Source organism: Equus quagga, chromosome 5, assembly GCF_021613505.1.
Source record: "Equus quagga isolate Etosha38 chromosome 5, UCLA_HA_Equagga_1.0, whole genome shotgun sequence".
Classification (NCBI taxonomy): Eukaryota; Metazoa; Chordata; class Mammalia; order Perissodactyla; family Equidae; genus Equus; species Equus quagga.
In genome coordinates, this window is record NC_060271.1 from 17,532,997 (window position 1) to 17,552,721 (window position 19,725).

The 19,725-nt window shown below is 54.3% G+C and overlaps 1 protein-coding gene across 6 annotated transcripts in view; it reads left to right on the top strand.

Moving 5' to 3' along the window:
- Positions 1–1,261: 1,261 nt before the first annotated feature.
- The window catches only part of RIMS3 (regulating synaptic membrane exocytosis 3), a 38,701-nt gene continuing 20,237 nt past the window's right edge, over positions 1,262–19,725 (top strand). For 4 of the 6 annotated variants that reach the window (XR_006888853.1, XM_046663388.1, XM_046663391.1 and 1 more), the window contains exons 1-3: positions 1,262–1,547; positions 4,387–4,483; positions 16,885–17,060. The gene's annotated coding sequence lies outside the window, so the exon portion shown is untranslated. The remainder of the gene's footprint in view (positions 1,548–4,386; positions 4,484–16,884; positions 17,061–19,725) is intronic. The other 2 variants (XM_046663389.1, XM_046663390.1) reach the window with 2 other exon arrangements.

Genomic DNA, 19,725 nt, shown 5'->3' on the forward strand with positions numbered 1-19,725 from the left:
ATTAGGAAGTGAATAAAATTGTGAGTTACAACTCCACCGCTGGTCAGCTATGGGACCCTGCTTTGGGCTCTCCACATTGTTAGGTCTCAGTTTACCCTTTTCACAGACCAGGTGAGAAGGGATGAGATAGGCTGATGGGTAGATAGAAGATGCAAGCTACCCCAGAAGGGTCACTGAATTCCAAATCCTTGTCTCCCCCCCCTCCCCCCCACCGCACTCATATTTTAATCCGTGCCCTCAGCGCGGAGACTACTGGTTTTGCCTGCCTCCAGCAGTTAGGAAAGCAAATACTAATAATATCATCCCCTTTGTACATGAGTGGAATCAAGAACACTGGAGCCCCAAAGTGGAGCTGACCAGCTAAGCAAGGTTAAATAGAGCCAGATGGGGCAGGCGTGACCCTAGGAGAGTCTTATACAGCATCCTCCTCAAGTTCCCACAGGCCGGCGAACCTGGGACTCAGAGAGCCCGCTTGGAAGTTCTTTAGGCGGATGCCATGGCCTAAAACAGGGCTTCTCAACCTTGGCACTGCTGATATTTAGGACCCGGTAATTTTTTGTGTGGGGGCTGTCCTGTGCATTGTATGATATTGAGCAGCATCCCTGGTCTCTTCTCACTAGATGCCAGTAGCAACCCCCAGTGAAAACCAAAGAGGTTTCCAAATGTTGTCAAATGTCCCCTGGGGGGCAAAATCGCCCCAAGTTGAAAACGACTGCTCTAGGAGAAGTAGAGAGGGTCTCAGGGCAGAACACCCTCCACCTCTGTCTGAGAGGGATATTATAAAGTTTTTTTCTTCATAGCAGGCCCTTGGGCAAGTCTTTTCTCCGCCCTGGGCTTCAGTTTTTCCATCTGTAAATTGGATTTGATGTTGTAAGTCGTTTCCCCCTTCTCTTACCATCTGATGTTCCAGGATCTGGTCTAGGGTGGGGCGGGGTATCGCGGTGCCAGTGAGGTCTAGGAGGTGCCCCAAAGAGAAGGAAAGATGAGAAAAGACAGAGGTGGTGGCGTAGGCGGGGGCCAACCAAGCACGAGACAGCAGCGTTCTAGGTCGGTGGAGAGGCTTAAGGGGTCCTCTAGACCCCGCCCTCTAGGTCGACCCCAACCAGGCAAACCCAGACTCTCCGGATTCCGCAGGCCCCGCCCACCATCCAACGCCCTGCCCAATTGGCCCCGCCCTCCCCATGGCCCCGCCCCGGACGAGGCCCCGCCCCCATAAGGCCCCGCCTCTCTCTTCGCCTCCCGCCAGCCGGGGTTTGGGCTTTGCACCCGGCGGCTGCTGAGAACCGTGGCGGTTGCGGAGCCGGCAGCGCAGGCGGGCGGAGCGGAGCTGCCCTGCCCGGTGGCGGGCGATGCCCCCGTGAGCCTCTCTCGCGGCCCCTCCCCGCCCCGCGCCCCTACTCCCTCGGAGTCCGTCGCCCGCCTGGCACCGGGCCGCGCCTACCGCCGGGTCCGCGGGGCGGGGTCCCGGGGCAGCACCTGCCCCGCCTTGCGGAGCCGCCTCGGCCAGCGGAGACCCCTCCCTGTCTGGACCCCGGCCCCACTTCCGGGTAAGTCAATAGGCATTGCTCGCCTGGGAGTGGACGTGGGGAGGGGGCTGCGGAGGTCTGGGGGTCCACTGGCGGAGGGAGGGGGGCTCGGGCCGTGAGGCGCCACGTAGGGATCTGAGTGTGCAGGGTCTGGGGGGGCGGGGGCCCGGGGGATGAGCACAGTGCGTGTGATGGCTCTGGGGTGGGGGCTGAGGTATGAGAGGGGAACATGGGGTGTTTGGGGAAGCCTGGAAAATGGGGTAGGGGACGCGAGAGTCTTGAGTTCTTTGCTGGTGCTCGGAGCACCTGGGGCCCTGGGTTTCCGTAGCATTGCCTGGCATGGCATTTTTGGAAAGTGCTTCACATCCCTCCTGGAAAGGGAGCTGGAAGGCTGCCTGCCTTTCTCCTTCCTGCCCGGGCCCTGGTTGAGAAGCAGCCACTCTTTCCTCCCAATGTGACACCATTGTAGTGCCCAGAGGACCCTCCACCCCATGAAAGAAAAGGGGTGGTGCTTACTCCAGCCCTAGGGTAGGGAAAAGGGGCTTCTGGGAAGCTGGGAAAGGCAGGTGGTCAATCCACGGTGGGGAGTCCAGGGTTCAGGGAGAGTTGGCAAGACCCTTGGTGGGCAACCTGGGCACCTTCTCTTTCAGGGGGAGGGTATCTTCACTGGCTGGCCTCCAGGCTGCCTGGACCTATGCCCATCTCACCTTCTCTGGACAACCCAGCCCTGAGGAGTGGGTTTCTTCCCGGTACCCTGGGCCTGGAAACCCAGGGAGGGCCCATACCTCCTGTGGTCCTGGATGGGGTGGGCAATGCCATACCTAAGGCCAGAGAGCAAGAGGTGCTGGCTGGCACTGCCACCTGGGGGTTGTTTGGATGTGGCCCTTCAGGGTTGGGGAGCCTGGGTGAATGTCAGCGTCCAACCTCAGCCCCAGGGGTGTTGTCTGGGTGTGGAGAGGAAGGCTGCTGCCCCTTTGGTCCTGTCCTCTGCCTATGATGGCTTCTTAAGTCCAGGGTCCTTGGGTTTGGGCCTGAAGTGGTGGTGAGAGAGCCTTTCTGGGCCAGCCCTGGTCACCAAGAGGTTAACTAGCCAGCCCCACAGTTGCTGCCAGCCACCAATTAGTCTGTAATCAGGCAGCTGCCAACTGTCCCTGGGGGCATGTGGGCAGCCTAATGGGGCATTCTGTGTTGAGGGTGGGGTCAGGGAAGGGGTCTATGAACCCTGTGCTTAAACCAAGCACCATGCTCTTCAGAGCCTATTTAGGGCTCACAGACCCCTTCCCTGCCCTCTATGCCGGGCTGCCTGGCTTAGGGACCTCTAGCCCTGTGGTTCGACACCCACCCGACCCTCTGCAAGGTATGAAGCCCAGAGTCAGGCAAACTTAGCTTCAAACTCAGGCTCTGCCACTTTCAGGCTGTGTGCTATTGAGGAAATCACTTCCCCTCTCTGAGCCTCCTTCAGTAAAACAGACCCACTTTCTAGGTCTGCCAGGAGGAGTAAATGAAATGGTGGATTTGAGCTGCTTAGCACGGTGCCTGGTACTCAGGGGAGCTCAGTAGATAACTGCTGAACTCACAGGCAACGCTGTGCCAAGGACTTGATGGGACAGGCAGGCAGGAGCCAGGTGCTGAGGCTGCAGCAGGGACCATGGTGTCTTCCCTTGGGGCATGTGGTCTCCTGGGCCAGGCACTGTCTCTGTCTTAACTATTTTCCCTCCCTCCCTCCTTGCTCACAGACCCTTCTGGTCTCTGGACATAAATTGGATTTTACTCTGCAGAGCCCAGGGTCGAACTGCTACTTTCTGGGCTCCCCCTATCCCTAACTAGGTGCTAAGCTCCGTGGGATCTGTCAGGGGTCTGGGTGATATCTGCAGCTGCAACAGCAGCTGGCCCTTTAAGGAGAGAAGAAAACAATTATCCAGCCTGGGCATTGCATCAGCTGGAGCCTGGAGGGTCCCTGGGGAATGGGGGGCAGGCTAGTGGTTGATTTCATTAGTGCCATGTGAGAACTCTCACCGGAGTCTGCCCTCTCCTCAGCCACAGCCTTCTCCCCCAGGCCACAGCAGCAGCCCCAGCCCCAGTGCCTCCCACAACCCCACCCCGGGAGCACCACCTTGCAGGACTCTGTGCACCCCCAGCCCAGTCATGGGCCTAGGCAGGGGAGGATCTAGGGAAGTGTCTCTCACAAAGGCCTTTTGTGACTTGAGGTGCAGGATATGCCTCCTGTACCTGCATGTTACTGACACTGGGGTTGTCTGCCCCATTAGTGTTTGGCTGACCTGGGAACTATCTCTCCCACACTGGCATTTTGTTGACCCCGGGGAGGGGTGACTGCCACACTGGCCTCTCGCTGATGGTGGAGCTGTCTCCTACACTGCTGTTTTGCTGACCCAACAGGGGAGCTGTGCCGCCTGAGGCGGGGTGTGTGTGAACTGAGGGCACAGGGTAGAAACAATTGCTCCCTGGTTGGAGGTGAGCTAGTTGGGAACGGTGAGTCACAGGGGCAGAGAGGACACCAGGTACTTGGGCATCAGACAGACCTGGTTTCAAACCCCGCTTCCAGGCTCTGTTACCACTTTAGCAGGTAGCCTCAACTCCTCTGGAAAATAGGAATAGTTGACACCCATACTGGCTACCTGCATCTGGAAGGCGCTTGGGGGATTAAATGTAGGAACTGGATGTTGGGCACCCAGCCCAGGACTGGCAGGTGGAGGGCACAGACTCTATGATGATTCTCTTCTCTTTGCAAGTTTGGGCTCTTCACACCTTGACCTCAAAATGTCTGGACAAGAAAAGGAGGGTTGGGGAGGAGTGAAGAGAAGGGGAGAGAGAGTGCAGGGCCCTCCTGCCTCTGTTGCAGGAAGATGCATTCAGACGCCTGATGTACCAAGATCTATGAGCCAGGCAGCGCTGCCCCCATGGAGCCTGCATTCTAGCCAGGAGACGGCCCGGAGCAGGTAATTACATGTGTGAAGTGTGTTGTAAGGTGGGGTTCAGGGAGCCTAGGGTGACAAGGAGTTGAAGATGCAAAGAAGAAGGGATGAGGAAAAGGAAACTGTGTGCTAAGGCCTTGGTGATGGTGGGAACAGGCCTGGTGTGGTGGGGGAGGCCAGCAGTGGTGGAGAGCGGGGAGAGAGTGGGCAGGTGTCAGCACAGCCAGGCCCGACTTCCCTGGTCTAGAAACATACTGGACTTGGGAACTGTCCTGAAGCCAATGGCAGTTCCCTAAGGGTTTTCAGCAAAGGAGGCGGGGTCCGATCTCCAGAGAGTGTGGGCTGGGGTCTATGGCCCTCAGCAGAGCCGTCTCAGGAGTCACCTTTTGCCCTCTCCTACTCCTTCCCTGTGCGCAGCCCTGGTGCCCAGGGAGCAGTTTGTTTGTGTGGCACGCCCCAGGAGGGAGGGGGCCAGTCCCAGTCCCTCCAGCTCCCTCTCTCTGGGCCGAGGTGCCTCTCAGCCTTGTTGACGAAGATCACCCCTTGGGGCCAGGTTCTCCTGACCTCCCCAAAGAGCCAGAGGGCAAGAGGCAGGGCTTTGGCACCAGGCTGCCCTATGTTCACATCCCAGCTCTGCAGTTCATGAGGTGGGTGACCTCTGGGAAGGCACACCCGTCTCTGAACCTCAATGTCCTCGACTATAAAATGGGGTTGATGTTATCTCTCTATGGGAAAAAGAAAATGCAATTCCAAATGGAAATTGCAAAGCCCTATCTCAACTTCAGTTGGCAGTTTTATTCTATCACTGACACCTACTCTGGGCTAGGCCCACGGCTGGCTGGGGGTGGGGGCAGGGCTGGTTTCCTGAGTCTGTGGTTGCACAGGAGCCTGCACATAGAAGGCCCCACACTTGGTTTAACGTTCTGCTGTCACCATCTTGAAATTCTCAAAGATTTTGAACAAGGGGTCCTGCATTTTCATTTCGCAGAGGGCCCTGAATATTATATAGTCCCGCAAATTGGGTAGGGATGGCAAGAGCCAGGGAGGGACACAGACCTGCAAATAGTTCCCAGGTGGAGGAGGTGGAAGGTGGAGGGCATGACTAACTGTCCCAAGGTGGGTGGGATGTTAATAATAGTAACATTTATTTAGCGCTTACTGTGTGCTAGGTTCTCTGCTCAGCACTTTACAGACTCATCTTCAAACAGCCCTATGAGGTAGGTACTATTATTATTGCTGTTGTATAGATGAGGAAAGTGAGGTTAAGTTTTTTGGCCAAAGTCACACAGCTATCAAGTTGCAGAGCTGGGATTCAAACCCAGGTTGTTGGACCACAGAGCGCCTGGACCTGGACGAGGGAAGTTTTCATTCAGAGGAGGGGCCCCCTCAGCTGGTCTGAAGGATAACTCTGGAGTTTGCCAGGAGGAAGAAGCTGTTGTGGGGAAGGGAGGGCTCTCAGCTGGGGAGTGCATGATGCTTGGCCAGGAGAGGGGGAGCCAAAGCTGGATCCCTCCCAGGGCCGAGAGAAGTAACCCTTGGCTTTCATGGCTCTGATTTTCCAAGCTCAGAGCTCCTGGTCACTCTGCCCTCAGGCCCTGTTGCTGCCCTGATTCCTCAGAGCTGCCTGGCCTCTCTTCTCCCTGCCTGGCCCCCTCCTCCCCAACTCGCAGGTCATCACACTCGCTCTCTCAACTTCAGTGATCTCTTCTGGGCTCAGGACCTGCAGGTCTGACTGCTTCCTGGACCACCTTTAGATCCATCACAATCAGCCTCAGGTCCCAAGCCAGGTTCGCAGCTCCGCCTGCCGGCACCTGCTCTGCCTCCAGTGTCCCCAGCTCATCTCTGTCACCACCACCCACCCACTTGCTCAAGCTGGAAAGTTGGAAGTTCTCCTGGACACCGCCCTCTCCCTCACCCCCACATGGCACAGCCGGTCCTCAGCAAGTCCTGTTGGTTCTGAATGCCTCTCTGAGTCCGTCGTCTCTCTCTCTGCCCACTCCCCCATTCCAGGCCACCATCAGCTGTCACCAGGACCCCTGCAACAGCCTCCTAAACTGGTCTCCTTACATTTCTGTTCGTGCCCCACTTCATTTCACTTTTCACACTGCAGCCAGAGTGAACTTCTAGAGATAAATGTTTCATTGTATCATTTCCCTGCTTTAGACCCTTCCAAGACTTCTTGGAATAAAAGCCAGACTCTGACGCGTTCTACAAGGCCCTGTGGGATCTGGAACTTGCCTACCTTCTTGCGTTGTCTTGGACCGTTCTCCCTCTGCCTCTGCTGCAGGACCTGCACACGTGTTCCCTCATCCTGGAATGCACTCCTCCTCCCGGAGCCCTGTTAACTCCTACTTATCCTTCAGATAGGTACCAGCTCGCACATCATTTCTGCAGCAAAGCCTAAAAACCAGAAAGTAAACACCGCCCCCCTCCATAGAGCCTTGTACTTGCTTGTGATGCTCATCGCACTTGAATTGCTTTTTCCTTGTCTCTCTTTCTTGCTAGCCTGTGACCTCTGTGGGGTCAGGAATCCTGTTTTTGCCCAGCCCCGGCACATAGTAGGTACACAGTGAGTTGTTCAGTGAATGAAAGGAACAGATGAATCGTTGCTGCAGCGTCCGAACTGGCCTCCCTGCCTCCAGGCCTGCCTTCTCTGGTCCTTTCTCTCTACAGCCCCAGAGCGATCTTTCTGAAACACAGAACTGACCCTGTCCCCCGCCCCGCTACTTAAAATACTTCAATAGCTCCCCATGGCTGCCAGGAAGCCTCAGCTTCTTAGCATGGTATTCAAAGCCCTTGGTGATCTGCACCCGCCCGCCTCTCCAGCCTCATCTGCCCTGCTCCCCCACCACACTTTGAACTCCTGGCAGTCCCTCTAACGTGTCAGGCTGTTTTGTGCCTCTGTGCCGCTGCGCTTACTGTTCCCTCTGCCTGGAATGCCTCCCCACGCCTGCTTTGTCCCTCTGGAGAATGTCCTTCATTCTTCAAAACCGGCTCAGCTGCCACCTTTGCTGTGAAGCTCTGAGGAACCCTCCCAGCCCTCCCCATACAGTTCGGCCCCCACTCCCTCCTTTGTGTGGATGGAGGCTGCGTCTCTTGCTGCTCATCTCCTGTTAAACTGAGCTCCTCCAGGGCAGGCAGAGTGATCCTTCTTCTTCAGGATTCTTCATCTTTGTGCCTCCAGCTCCCGGCTTCTCCCTTGTCTTAATTAGGTCTTTGCTTATATATAGAAACCCACTCAAGCTGGCTTCAGTCATAAAGAAGGGTTTATTATGAGGACACAAGGCGTTCCTGGGAACAGAGGGGCAGAAAAATCGTTAGGCTTGGAGGCGGACCTTTAGGCTGGGAGAAATTGAAGCAGCCATTCTCTGCACCTTCCTGGCTGCCTTCACCTTTCTATCTCCGTAGACTGGGTTTTCTTTGCTTTTGCAGACGCTGGGCCACCTATAATTTCTGTATTGTGTCCCTCGGTTCCAGCCACATTCAGAGATAGAACCCAGGACTTAGCAGATCCAAGTCCAACTTCCAGGAGAGGATCTGATTGGCTCTGAGTGGGTCAGGTGCCCACCATGGTCCGATCAACTGCAGCCTGCTGGGAAGGAGCACAAAGTCAGACGTGCGAACACGGCTCTTGACCCCCTCAGAGAAAGCGAGGATCTTTGTTATCTGGGCAAGTACTTTAAAGGACATCTAGTAGAATCCTTAGAGTGCCAGGGTGGGCCTGGTCCCCAGCCCAGCATCTGGACAGCACCTGGGGAAAACGGACCTGGTGTTGTGGCTTAAAGGGGAGCAGCAATGCCCAGGGCAGGCTCCGAAGAACCTTTCAAATATCCTTCAGAGGGGTGAGCAGAGAGAGAGGGAGAGGAGACCCTGAATTTTCTCCCCGCTCTTTGGAGTGGGGAGAGAAGGAAGAGGAGGGCATGAGGCAGGCAAGACAGTTCTCCCTCCCAAAATCCTATTCGTCCTCAAAGACTTAACCCGTTTCCTTTCCTCAGTGAAGAACCATGCCGTGCCTACCACCCTTTCCCCCAATCAGCTGTTCTTTACCTGCGTTGCTTCTATTTTTTGTACTTCCCTAATAATAAACATTTTTGAGGACTTCCTCTGTGCTAGACGCTATGCACATGCATTGTTTCATTTAATCATCACACCCTATAAGATAGGTACTGTCGTTATCCCCATTTTGCAGACAAGGAAACTGAGGCTCAGAGAGATGACATTTATGGGCTAGGGACACGCAGCAATGTGACTCCAGAGTAAAAGCTCTTAACCTCAGCTACTTATTCACTTGCCTGTTTGCCTTTTGGGATTGTGAGGGCCTCACAGGCGGATACTGTGAGGATGGAGGTTACCATCCTCCCTCTGCTCCCCACTGCCCAGCACGGGACCAGCCCAGAGCAAGGGCCCCTGACTATGGGATGGATGGATGCAGGTGGAGTAGAAAAGGCATCTCAGGGGGGAGTTGAGGGCTCCTACTCATGGACCTAACCTGTGTAGCTGTGTGACTCTGGACAAGTCTCTGAACCTTTCAGAGCCTCAGTTTTCTCGTTCCGACATGTGAATGATAATTCCTGCTGTGAGGCCTGTATTCAATGGTGGGTGTGAGGACAATTTGTAAATGGGAAAGAACTGAGCAATTTCTAAGAATTGTTATTACCAGAATGGACTATGGCAACAGGGTGCCAGCTGGCCACTGTGCCCAAGCTCCTGCAGGAGACGGGCAAGCCCAGGGCTGCCCAATGTGGAGAGAGGCACCTTCAGTGAGACCTGAGATGACTTTCCGTGGCCCGTGGACCCACCCTGATATCACACTGGCCCACACAGTGGGAAAGTTGGTTCCCTTTCACCTCTGTCAAGTCCAAGGTTGTCCCAGGGAGAAGGTGTCTGTGAGGGGCTAATGTGTCCTTAATAACTCTCCAACACTTGTTGCCTTCCCCTTTTTAGCAAAGAGATCTCGTCTGGCAGCTCCATGTAGCTAAAATTTAATAATATAGCTTTGTTTCTACTATATTTATTTTACTCACATTTTCTGTTTATTAAAAGTGATTTTGGCTTTCCATTTATAGTAGTAACATAAAGTTTCTATTTAAAATAAATGTATTCAAAAGTGTCAATTTTGAGAAAAGAAATAATGAGCAGTACAGGAATATGGAGACTTGGCAGAAATCGTTGAGAGGCACAGAGTGTCAGTGGATAATGCAAAACTGGGAAGTGGTATGGGGATGTCACACATGTGGACCATTGGCCTGGACAGTCTTGAAGATCCCTTCCATCTACCTGGGACATTTGAGGGTCTCTTCATGCTGTGCCAGCCTAATCCTCTCTCCTCACCTCGTGCCCTGGCTTGGGCTTCTTTCAGAGAATTTTGCTGTGATTGTCCTGCAGACAGAAGAATTTGTGCCACTGTCCCCTCAGCCTGCTTGAGAGGGGGCTTTGGAGTTGGGGAGTCTGGATGAGGACAGGATGCCCCCTTTCTTGCCTGTTTGCCTTGGGGCACTCCTGGGTGGAACAGGAGCTGCAGACTCCTCAGTTCTCCTGGTTCCCATGCACAACACAGGCCTCAGGGCCTCCCGGAGGGCTGGAGTCTCTGGGAGTGCTGACGCTGTGGGAACTGCAGGTGAGGGCGAGGCTGTCTCTGGAGTCTCATGCCCCAGAGCTTTGGGGTCTCAAAGCTCCCCTTTCCCCTGCTCCCCCTTTCCAACGTCTTTGTGCCACTGACTGCCTGCCCCTGGGGTTTGGGCAGCTACCCCAGGAGGCCTCAGAGGACACAGAGGATTTATCCACAGAGCCCGAGACCAGGGCCAGGCAGGAGGGAGGGAAGTCTGCCTGTCCTCTCCCCAGTCCCATGTCCACAATGGGAGGGCAGGCTGGGCTCCAGGGGGGCAGGGAGAGGGGTGGGAGCCTGGGTAGTGTGGGGCGTGTGCCTGTGTATCCATGGTGAATGTCTGAGGATCTCTGTGAAGGCATATCGTGTGTGTGCGTGTGTGTGAGAGAGGTTAAGTTTGCATGTACATGTGTGCCCGTAGTGAATGTAGTTCTGAGTGGTATGTCTGATGGTCTCTGTGAAAGCATACTGTGTGTTTGCACACGTGTGGGGTGTGTGATGTGTGTCTGTGATAAAGATATCTTTGCTGATATGTCTGAGGTTCTCTGTGAGTGCGTTTTTGTGCAGCATGTGAGTTTGTGCATGTGTGGCAGGGTGTCTTGTGTGTCTGTGTGTGATATGCATGTGGGTCTGTGGTGAACACCTCTCCATGTTATGTTTGTCTGTGAGGCATATTGTGTGTGTGTGTGTGCTGTGTGTCTCGGTGGCCTGCGCGCTGGGCGTGGTGTGTGCCTGTTGTTTTGTGTATGTCAGCATCATTGTACAGCGCTTGATGGCTATGTAGTGTGTCTGAGAGGCCGTGTGGTGTGCACGCGGGTCTTTGTGCCCCAGAAAGGGTCCGGAGGGCGGAGGGGTAAGCGGGGGATGCGGTGCGCGTCTGAGGGCGGTGTCTGTCTTGGTTGGGGCCGTGAATGTGCTAGGTTCCCCGGAGGGTCTGCAGGGCAGGCGCGGGGCGCAGGCGGCCCCTTCCGGCTTGGCGCGGGCCTGGTAACCGGAGCCCCTTCCCCCAAGAAATACTGATGCGGCCGGCGCCCTGGCGAGGGGAGGGCGGGGAGCGAGCGCCGCCGGCCGCTGTCCGTGGTGCTGCTGCGTCTCTCCCGGCAGGGGCGTTGGCACTCAGGCTGAGGCGGGGCTCGGAGGAGAGACGTCCGCGTCCACCAACACCCTCAGCGTGGTCCCTGCCTCCGAGGATGAGCTAGCCTGTCCCTACTGCCTGTCTGTCAGTTCTGCCACCCCATCTAGGAAGGGGGCACAGGGACCAAATGAGTATTTGGGGGTCCAGAATCCCTCAGGGCTAGGTTTACCTGGGACAGTCCTAATTTATACCTGCGATCCTGGTGTGATTGTTGGTAGTGTGCTCACTCTTGAAAAGAGTCCCAGTTGGATGATAAATTCTTTACCCCCCAGCAATAAGGCTTTGCTCCAAAGGCCTCTTCTCCCACCTTCTCGGCTCCTCCCTGGGGGTTCTGTAGCCACATGGGTGTGCAAGTGCTGTGTGTGTTTGCAGGTGGGAGGATTGTCCTTCTTGTACCAGCACTGAGTTTGGAGCCCTCAGTGCCTTGGGATCCTGCTGCAGCCCAGACCCTCCCCCGGGGATCAAGCCCCCTTCTCCTTTCCTTTCAAGCTGTGTTTTTTTTCAGACCTGGGCCTCCTTTGCCCTCCCACATCCTGGGCTGGGCAGGCCTCTCCTTGGTCTCTATGTCAGGGTGTGGTAGGGCTTCCAGGCTGGCTGTGTGTGTACTCAAGGGATGTTCTCTGAGTTCTCCTACTTTTAACCCCTGGTGCTCCCTCCTTCAGTGGATTCCATCTTCCTCCCACTCCTAACTGTGGGTATTACCTCTCGCCCTTTCCTCGCTCTGTCCTCTCCTCCGGGCATTCTTCCTTTCCATACCCCACTTTTCCCTCTGAGGAAAAGACCTAAATCCTACCCACTCACACTGCTCTCCTGAGCTCCAGTGAATCTGCTTACCTGCCTAACACCTGCAGGTGGGAGCTGCAGTATCATCTCAGACTCATCACATCTAAAATAGGGACTCATCTTCCCCTTAAGCCAGCTTTTTCCTCCTCAGGCTCTGCTGATGGTACCATTCACCCTTCCTGTAAATCATCTTGGATTCTCTTTTTTTCCTCTCCCCAACTTTGTCCCATTGCTAATTCGAGGCAAGCCCCCAAGCCCTCTCATGACTCCTGGCTGCCCCTTTCCCCTTTCCACCTGCTCTTTCTGAAGCCGTGTGGCCCTTCCCTCTGCCTCCTGACTGCTCTCAGGATTTCTTCTGATTCTGCACTCAGTGTCAGATTGACCTCCGTAAAACATTACATCCAAGCCATGTCAGATTTCACTCCCTTCAGGATTAAAGCCAAGCTTCTTAGCCCTATATTCAGAGCCCTTGACTGGCTGTTCCCAGCCTACCTTTCAGCCCCCTCTTCCGCAATTGTACTCAACTCCTGTTCCAACTTCACTGCTCCATTCGCCATCCTCTGAATATAACATTTTCTCTCTGGACCTTCCCAGTACTTCCCATCTCTTTGCTGCCACCTCTGCCTCTCCAAATCTCACCTATCTTTTGAGATGCTCTGCAGTGCACTTCTCTTTAATGCCTTCTCTGTCTCCTTATCCTGAAATGTTCACTCCTGAAGAACAACCAGAGTATTTTATCTTTATCTCTCAGTGCCTTGGGTGGCCCGTGGACCAGCAGTGTGGGTATCACCTAGGAGCTTGTTGGAAATGCAGAATCTCAGGCTCCACCTGGGACCCGTGGAGCCAGAGTCTGGATTTCAGCAAGATCCCCAGGTGATTCCTGTGCACATTTAAGTTTGAGAGCACTGGGCAGTGCACTCATTGAGGGCCTTGCTTCTGTTTGGGAGTGGCCTTTGGTCCAGGCTGGGGGTACTCTCAAGTGCCAAGTTCAGCAGCCCCTATCAGATGACAAGTGCCACATCTGGCTAGATCCCACAAGGTATGGGAGGAGGTGGATGGTGGAGATGGCTGAGAAGCATGCATATGCTGCCTGGACCCTGCCCACCTGGAATCTATGCCCCACAAGGCCCCAGGGCTCAAGCTCTGTAAATCTAACTCCCAAAGACACTTCAGTGACACATGGAGGAATCAATTAATCAATAAAAAGAGAGTTATCAAGCATATAGCAGGACTTTTCCCTCTTCTCAAAACACAGTGGTGGAAATGTCTGTTATTTTAAAGTATGTTTTGAAAAGAAAGATACGTATGTTAGTTTTTTCTTCATGATAACATTAATACAGTTTCCAAAGTGGTAACTTTAGAAAACACAATATGTCACATGAAGAAAATAAAAGTGACTCACAATTCTACTACCCAGCTATAGATACTGTTGATTCAATGTTTAAGATCGTCATTCATTCAACAAATATTTAGAGCCCTACTATGTGCCAGGCACTGAAGATTCAGGGTGAAGACGACGACATCGTTCCAGTTTTTAAGCCACTCACAGCCAGGGGCTGGGGGGATGGGAGATAAGCACTGAACACAGTTGTCCTAGGGCAACTGTGACAAAGTACCATAAACTGGGTGGCTTAAACCACACAAATTTATTTGCTCACAGTTCCGGAGGCTGGAAGTCCCAAATCCAGGTTTTGGCAGGGTTGGTTCCTCCTGAGGGCTCTGAGGAAGACTGTTCCATGGCTTGAGGTGACAGCTGGCAATCCTTGGTTTCTTACTGTCACTCTGGTCTCTGCCTCCATCATCACATGTGTTCTCCCTATGTGTCTTTGTCTTTACATGGCTGTCTTCTTGTAAGGACACCAGTCGTATTGGACTGGGGACCAACCCTTCTCAAGTATGGCCTCAACTAATCACATCTGCAGTGACCCTATTTCCAAACAAGATTATAGTCTAAGGTACTGAGGTTAGGACCTCAACATATCTTTTTTTTGGGGGGGGGACACAATTCAATCCATAACAGGCAGGGACAGTACTAAGTCTGGGGGAGCACAGCAGGGAAGACTCATCTGGGAAGACTCTCCTAGGAAATGACATTCAGACTGGGGCTGAGCAGTGAGTAGGGATTAGCCAGGCAAGGGTGGCTCAACAGACAAACACGGGTCCTTGGAACATGAAGGTGGGGATGGGCTGGGGAAGAGCATTCCAGGCAGAGAGGGGACAAAGTGGCACTTTTGAGGAATGGAAAGAAGGCAAGTGGTGCTGGAAACCAGAGGAGGGGCAAGAGCGCAGGAGGAGCTGGCTCATTGGCTTGTGGGCCTTGGTGAGGAGTTGTACTTTCTCCAGAAGGAAATGGGGAGCTATGGAAGGCTGTCACGCAGGAGTGATTCATTCGGCTTTGTGAACTGTCTCCTCACAAGATTGTCTGAAGGCTGTGTTGTTCCTCTATGTCCCCAGTTCTGAGGGAAAACGTATGGCCATATCCTCAGGAGCCCCCTGGCTGAGAGAAGACACGTAGGAGTCCCGATCAAGGAAGGAAGACATGGCCATGCCCCCAGCAGCCCTTAGTCCAGGGGGAGGATGAGCCCTGCCCTCAGGAACTTGTTCTGAACAGGACACAGAGCACGCCCAGCTCTGGGTCTGCCTCACCCTTGGGTGTCCTGAGTCCTTGGAATGTGGGGGACACAGGTTTGGTTCTGGCCTCTCCACTCCCAGCCCTGCTGTGAGGTCTTCTCTGAGAGTGTGTCCAGGGCAAGTGCATGACCCAGGTGGGTCCCTGAGGTGAGAGGCCTCGATGCTGGGGGAGACCAAGGGCAAGGTCTTGCAGAGGCCATGTCCTCATCACCCTTTTCTCCTCAACGGATGTCTGGATATTGTCTTCCTTTGCAGGACCCAACCTCTCCGGTGCTCAACCCATCACTTACCACAACCTCAGAGGGCCATCCCTTTACTATGTGTGATGGGAGTGGGCCCCTCTCCCCAAAGCTGCCCGTCCCCCCTTGCCTGGGCTGGGTAAGCCAGGCTGGGTGGAGGAGAAGTGGGTCAGCTTGGTAGCCATGGTGACAGCAGCTGCTCCCTGCCAGCCTTCTCATCTCCTCACCACAGACCTCACTGATGAGCTCCTTTGTCCGGCCTGTAGAGATGGGGGCCAGGATGGTGAGAATGGGGGCTGGAGTATATATGAGTGTGTGTGTGTGTGTGTTCAAGCTCACACAAGTGCCTGCTTGGAGCTGATAGGTGTGCCTCATCCAAGGGAAGCCACAGATCTGGGTAAGACACTCCCACTTCCCTGCACACTGAAGGGATGGGGCTTCCTGCCTCTCTGGGCTGGGCAGGGGCCAGGGGAGGGTGTGTGTGTGAGTGTGTGGGGCGTGTACACACATGTGAGTCAGTGAACGACCCTGGCTGACAGTGTGGCTACTTCTGTATGCCTTTGTGTGGATGAATATCTTGTGGGGGGTGCATATCTGTGTATTAATGTGATTGTGTCTTTAAGTGTGTATCATCTGTGTGGGTCTGTATGGTGTGTAATCACATATTTGAAATTCTGTGCCCTGTGTCTCTCCCTGTGTGTGTGTAGTGTGCGTGTAAGCCTAGTTTGGGGGATACAAAGGTTGTACAACCAGGAGAGGAGCTGGCATAGTGCTCCCCGCTCAGGCCAGCCTATATCCCCCAGCACCTACCAGCCCTGTCACCCACTCATCTCCCCCGAGGGTGAAAAGGAAAGGGAACGAGGGAACCCCTCTCCCCTCATGTGGATGCAGGTACCGGCCTCTGACATGGGCATAGATTGGCTCAGGCCATGTGGTGGGCAGCCCTGGTGCTGGATTGTGGTCAGGGCTGGGGTCTCAAGTGCCAGACCCAGCATCCAGGGAAAGGCCAGGAGCTGAGATGCTGTCAGGGATGATCACAGCCTCATGTGCCAGTTCCCATCTCAACTGAGAGGTGCAGGGGCCCAGATCCCACACTTATCCTGGGCTCTGAGTGGAAGCATCTAGAGCTGGAGTGGGAGGTGATCCTGTTAGTCTCTCCCGTGAAGTGGTTGCACCTGGTATGCAATCCAGACCAATAAGCACAAACACCTGTGCAGTCTTTTACCCTTGACAAAGGCGCTATTATGAGTAGTAATAATGAAATTGCCCAACTGAGCATTTAGCATGTACCAGTCCTTATTTCGTGATATTTCATCTAAGACTCCTCAGGCAGGCGTTATTATCCCCACTCTAGAGATGAGGAGCAGGAGGCTCAGGGAGTTTGTTAAAGAAATTGCCCTGCGTCATCCGGCTTGTGAGTGGCAGATCTAGGTTTTCAACTAAGTCTGTCTGCCTCCAAAGCCTGTGCTTTTAATCACTGTGCTTTCCTGATCCTCATTATCTCATCTGATCCCCAGTCCAGTCTGGAAAGTCGGGCTGGGTGCAGGTGGTGAGTAGACTCATTTTATAGAAGAGGAGATGGAGGTTCAGAGAAGCTGAATGACTTGCTCAGGGTCACATGGCTGGGGGTGGAACCAGGAGTGCCCCCCACCGACTGCTGGGCAGGTCACAGAGTATCTGCAGAGGGACACAGACCCCATTAGTCACAGAGAGGACAGAGGAAGGAAGAATGGGGTCTAGAGCTCCTTAGCAATTGGACATGGATGAGTCCCTCATGTGTTAAGTCTTAAAGTTGTGGGTGGGGCTTCAACACCAGCAGTTTGACAGTAAAGTGCCTAAAGGCACATTATGGGACCCAGGCATTTGGACAGTTTTACAAAAGAGGAAGCAGAGAATCAGAGAGTTTAAGTGATTTACTCCAGGTCACACAGCTATCTCCAAAGTCAGTCTTTTCACTCCACAAGCTACTGGAAGCTTCTGAGGACAGATGTCTTCGCTAGCCCTTCTTCTAAGCTCCCCTCTTTCCTTCCAGACTCTTACCACATCACCTCCTCCTGGAAGCTACCCTGATTGCCTTCACCTCCTTTCTTGAAAACTGACGTCTCAGCAGAGGTTAACTGAAGCCTGTGTAAATGCCCTAGGGGGGTGCTGCTGGGAGGGGCACAGCCCCCTGTGATGTGGAACACCACGCTCAGATTCCCCAGTTTGGTGAGTTGGGGTTTTCTTCAAGGTGAGAGGTGGGGAGGAAGCACCTGGCAGGTGATGTGGGACCCGGGAGTTAGGAGGCTTGGGGTGGAACTCTGGTTTCATCAGCAACTTCTTGTGTGACCCTGGGTGTGTCTCTTTCCCATTCTTGATTTCCTTCTCTGCAAAATGAAAGGCTCAGGCTGGAATAGGGATGGCCGATCACTTTTAACTCATGAGCTGGTTCTTATCAGTTGGTGCTGGAGCAGTGTGGAGAGGGATTCTGAGGTTAAGTCTGGCTTGATGGGAAAGAGATGGATTAGTGATGTCTGCTGTGGGTGGAGGATGGGGAGAGATGGTAAGAGTCCCAGTTATTTGCCATCCCTTCCAGCCTAACAGCCCATCATCCTGTGACACATTCTTCAGTCTTTCCTGTGGACAGGATGGATAGCCAGGTTCATCTTGGGCTTTGGATGGCCTCACTGACTCTCAAAAAAGGCTCCTTGTCTGGTTAGACACACAGTCGAACAGACTGAGGGGCCCTGGGTGACCTGGCAGAGCCCTGAGACCCGCTGCAGTCAGGATTCAGGAGAGGGTTTGGGGAGCCTTTAGTGTCCTGAGACCCCAGGGTAGCGGCCAAACATCGAGGGCTGGAAAGAAAACGCTGGGCTTATTCCTTGGGGAGCTGGGGAGGCATTTGCTGGCATGGAGCTTGGCAGGAGTGGGCAGCATCCCTCCTCCCTGGAGGGTGAATCCGAGCTGTGGTAACAATGCTGCTGCAGCAGTGGATGGGAGGCAGCAGGGGGAACTTCACAGCAAGGGCCCCGTGACCCAGCGAGGTCATGGAGGCCTTCCCTGCCTTGGGGTGCCGTGAGCTGGGCTGGGAAAGGCAGGGGCTTGTTGAAGTGACTTTTCTGGAAAGGATGTGGTTCGTTTAGCAACCTTAGAACCAGCAGAATGTGAGATGCCGTTCTGTGTCCTGCGGGCCGCTCGCCGTTCTGCCCCCATCTCTGCCTGCTGCCCCTTTCCCATCCCTGTGGTCTGATGGCTCAGGGCTTGCTGTGCAGTAGGACTTCCCTCCTCATAGGAGCCAGGTGGCCGGCTCTGTCTGTCTCTCTGTCTTGCCCTCCTTGAGCTAGATTGGCTGCCAGAGAAGCGACTGGAGCCCCAGTTCTGAGCCTGCCGCTGCAGTCCGTGATCACAGACACTGGTCTCCCAGTCAAAGGACTTTTAGAAATCCTCTAATCCGACCCTTTCATTTTATACACAGGTGAGGAAACCAAGGCCCAGAGAAGGTGACACAAGGAATCTGTATATATTCTAATCCCGCCTCCCTATTCTTAACTGTCCCAGGCTGCCCTCCCCAGGACTCCTGCAGCGGGGGTCAGGCCCTAAGACCTTAGGTCCAGGGCTTTGGGTCTGGCTCCTCCTATCTCCTTGGGGATGGCCTGCCTGCCTGGGCCCTCCCAGGCATTCATCAGCTCTCCAGGCCTCCTGGGTGACCCCTGGGTACTTAAAGATTAGAAAGTGGCTCTGGATGGTGCAGAGTCCTGGATGTCAAGCCATCTGCTTGTCAGTGTCATTCATTATTCACAAGGAAACATGAGCGCCTGGGTTGGCAGGGTCAGGAATTTTGTCCCTTGCCCTCTTCCCTCCCTTCCCACCCCCTGGGAGTGGTGCTCCACAGCTTCCTGTAGGGTGCACGGGGCAAGCACTTGCTTTTCCAGCTGTGTCTGGGTGGGGCTTCACTGCCCCTTGGATGCTTGTGGCAGCTGTAGGCACCTGGGCCAGAGAGGTTTTTCTCCTCATAGATAATTTCCTTGCAGTTTTTCCAAAGAGCCCAGAGACCCAGGGCAAAGCCTGAGTGGGAGGGATGGGCCCACATCTTGAGTGAGCTCTGGGTTGAAGGGGCAGGGACTGCTGAGTGTGTCTATCTCTTTGTGGAAGCAGGAGACCTGGCTTCAAGTCCAGGCATTGCCACTTCTTAGCCGAGGAGGATGGCAAGGGCTTGACTTCTCTGAGACTCAGCTTTCTCATCTGTGACATAGAAATTAACTACATGCCTAACAGAAATACTTGAAAGAGTAAATTATGCTTGCACTGTAGCAGATTCAAAGTATCAGATGAGCGCTGGCCCACCATCCACCGAAAGACCAGAGACTCAAAAAACGAAACAACTGGCACTGGAACTGGAAACTACGGAGAAGAGATCATCATAGGCCCGGGTCCAGGGGGACTTTCCGTCAGCTGCCAGGGTGATGAGGGATGGAGGAGAAATACAATCTGGGGCTCTGCACACACCACGGGGTGGGTGAGTGAGAATAGTTCAGGCAGCCACAAAGAAAGCAGAGCACAGCTTTGACTCGTCCCCACAGTCAGCCCTAACTCACCAGGCTGGCAGGAGCCACGTGGGCCAGGAGACCAGGTGGCCATTCTCAGCCAAGTGGGGACTGTCTTCCTGGTCAGCTGGAGGAGTGCCTTCCCTTTCCCATCCCCATTTTCCCTCCTCTTTCTATGTCCTTTTGAAAAGCCGGATTCCCTCAGGGTGACAGGCCTGAGGGCAGAGGCTTGAGCAGAGAGACCTGAGTCCTGGGGTCAGAGCGGGCCGGGACAGAGCCGGGAAGGGCTGGGCCCAGAGGCTGTTGGAGCGGCCACCTTTCTTGTACTCTGAGCAGAGGAGACCAACTTT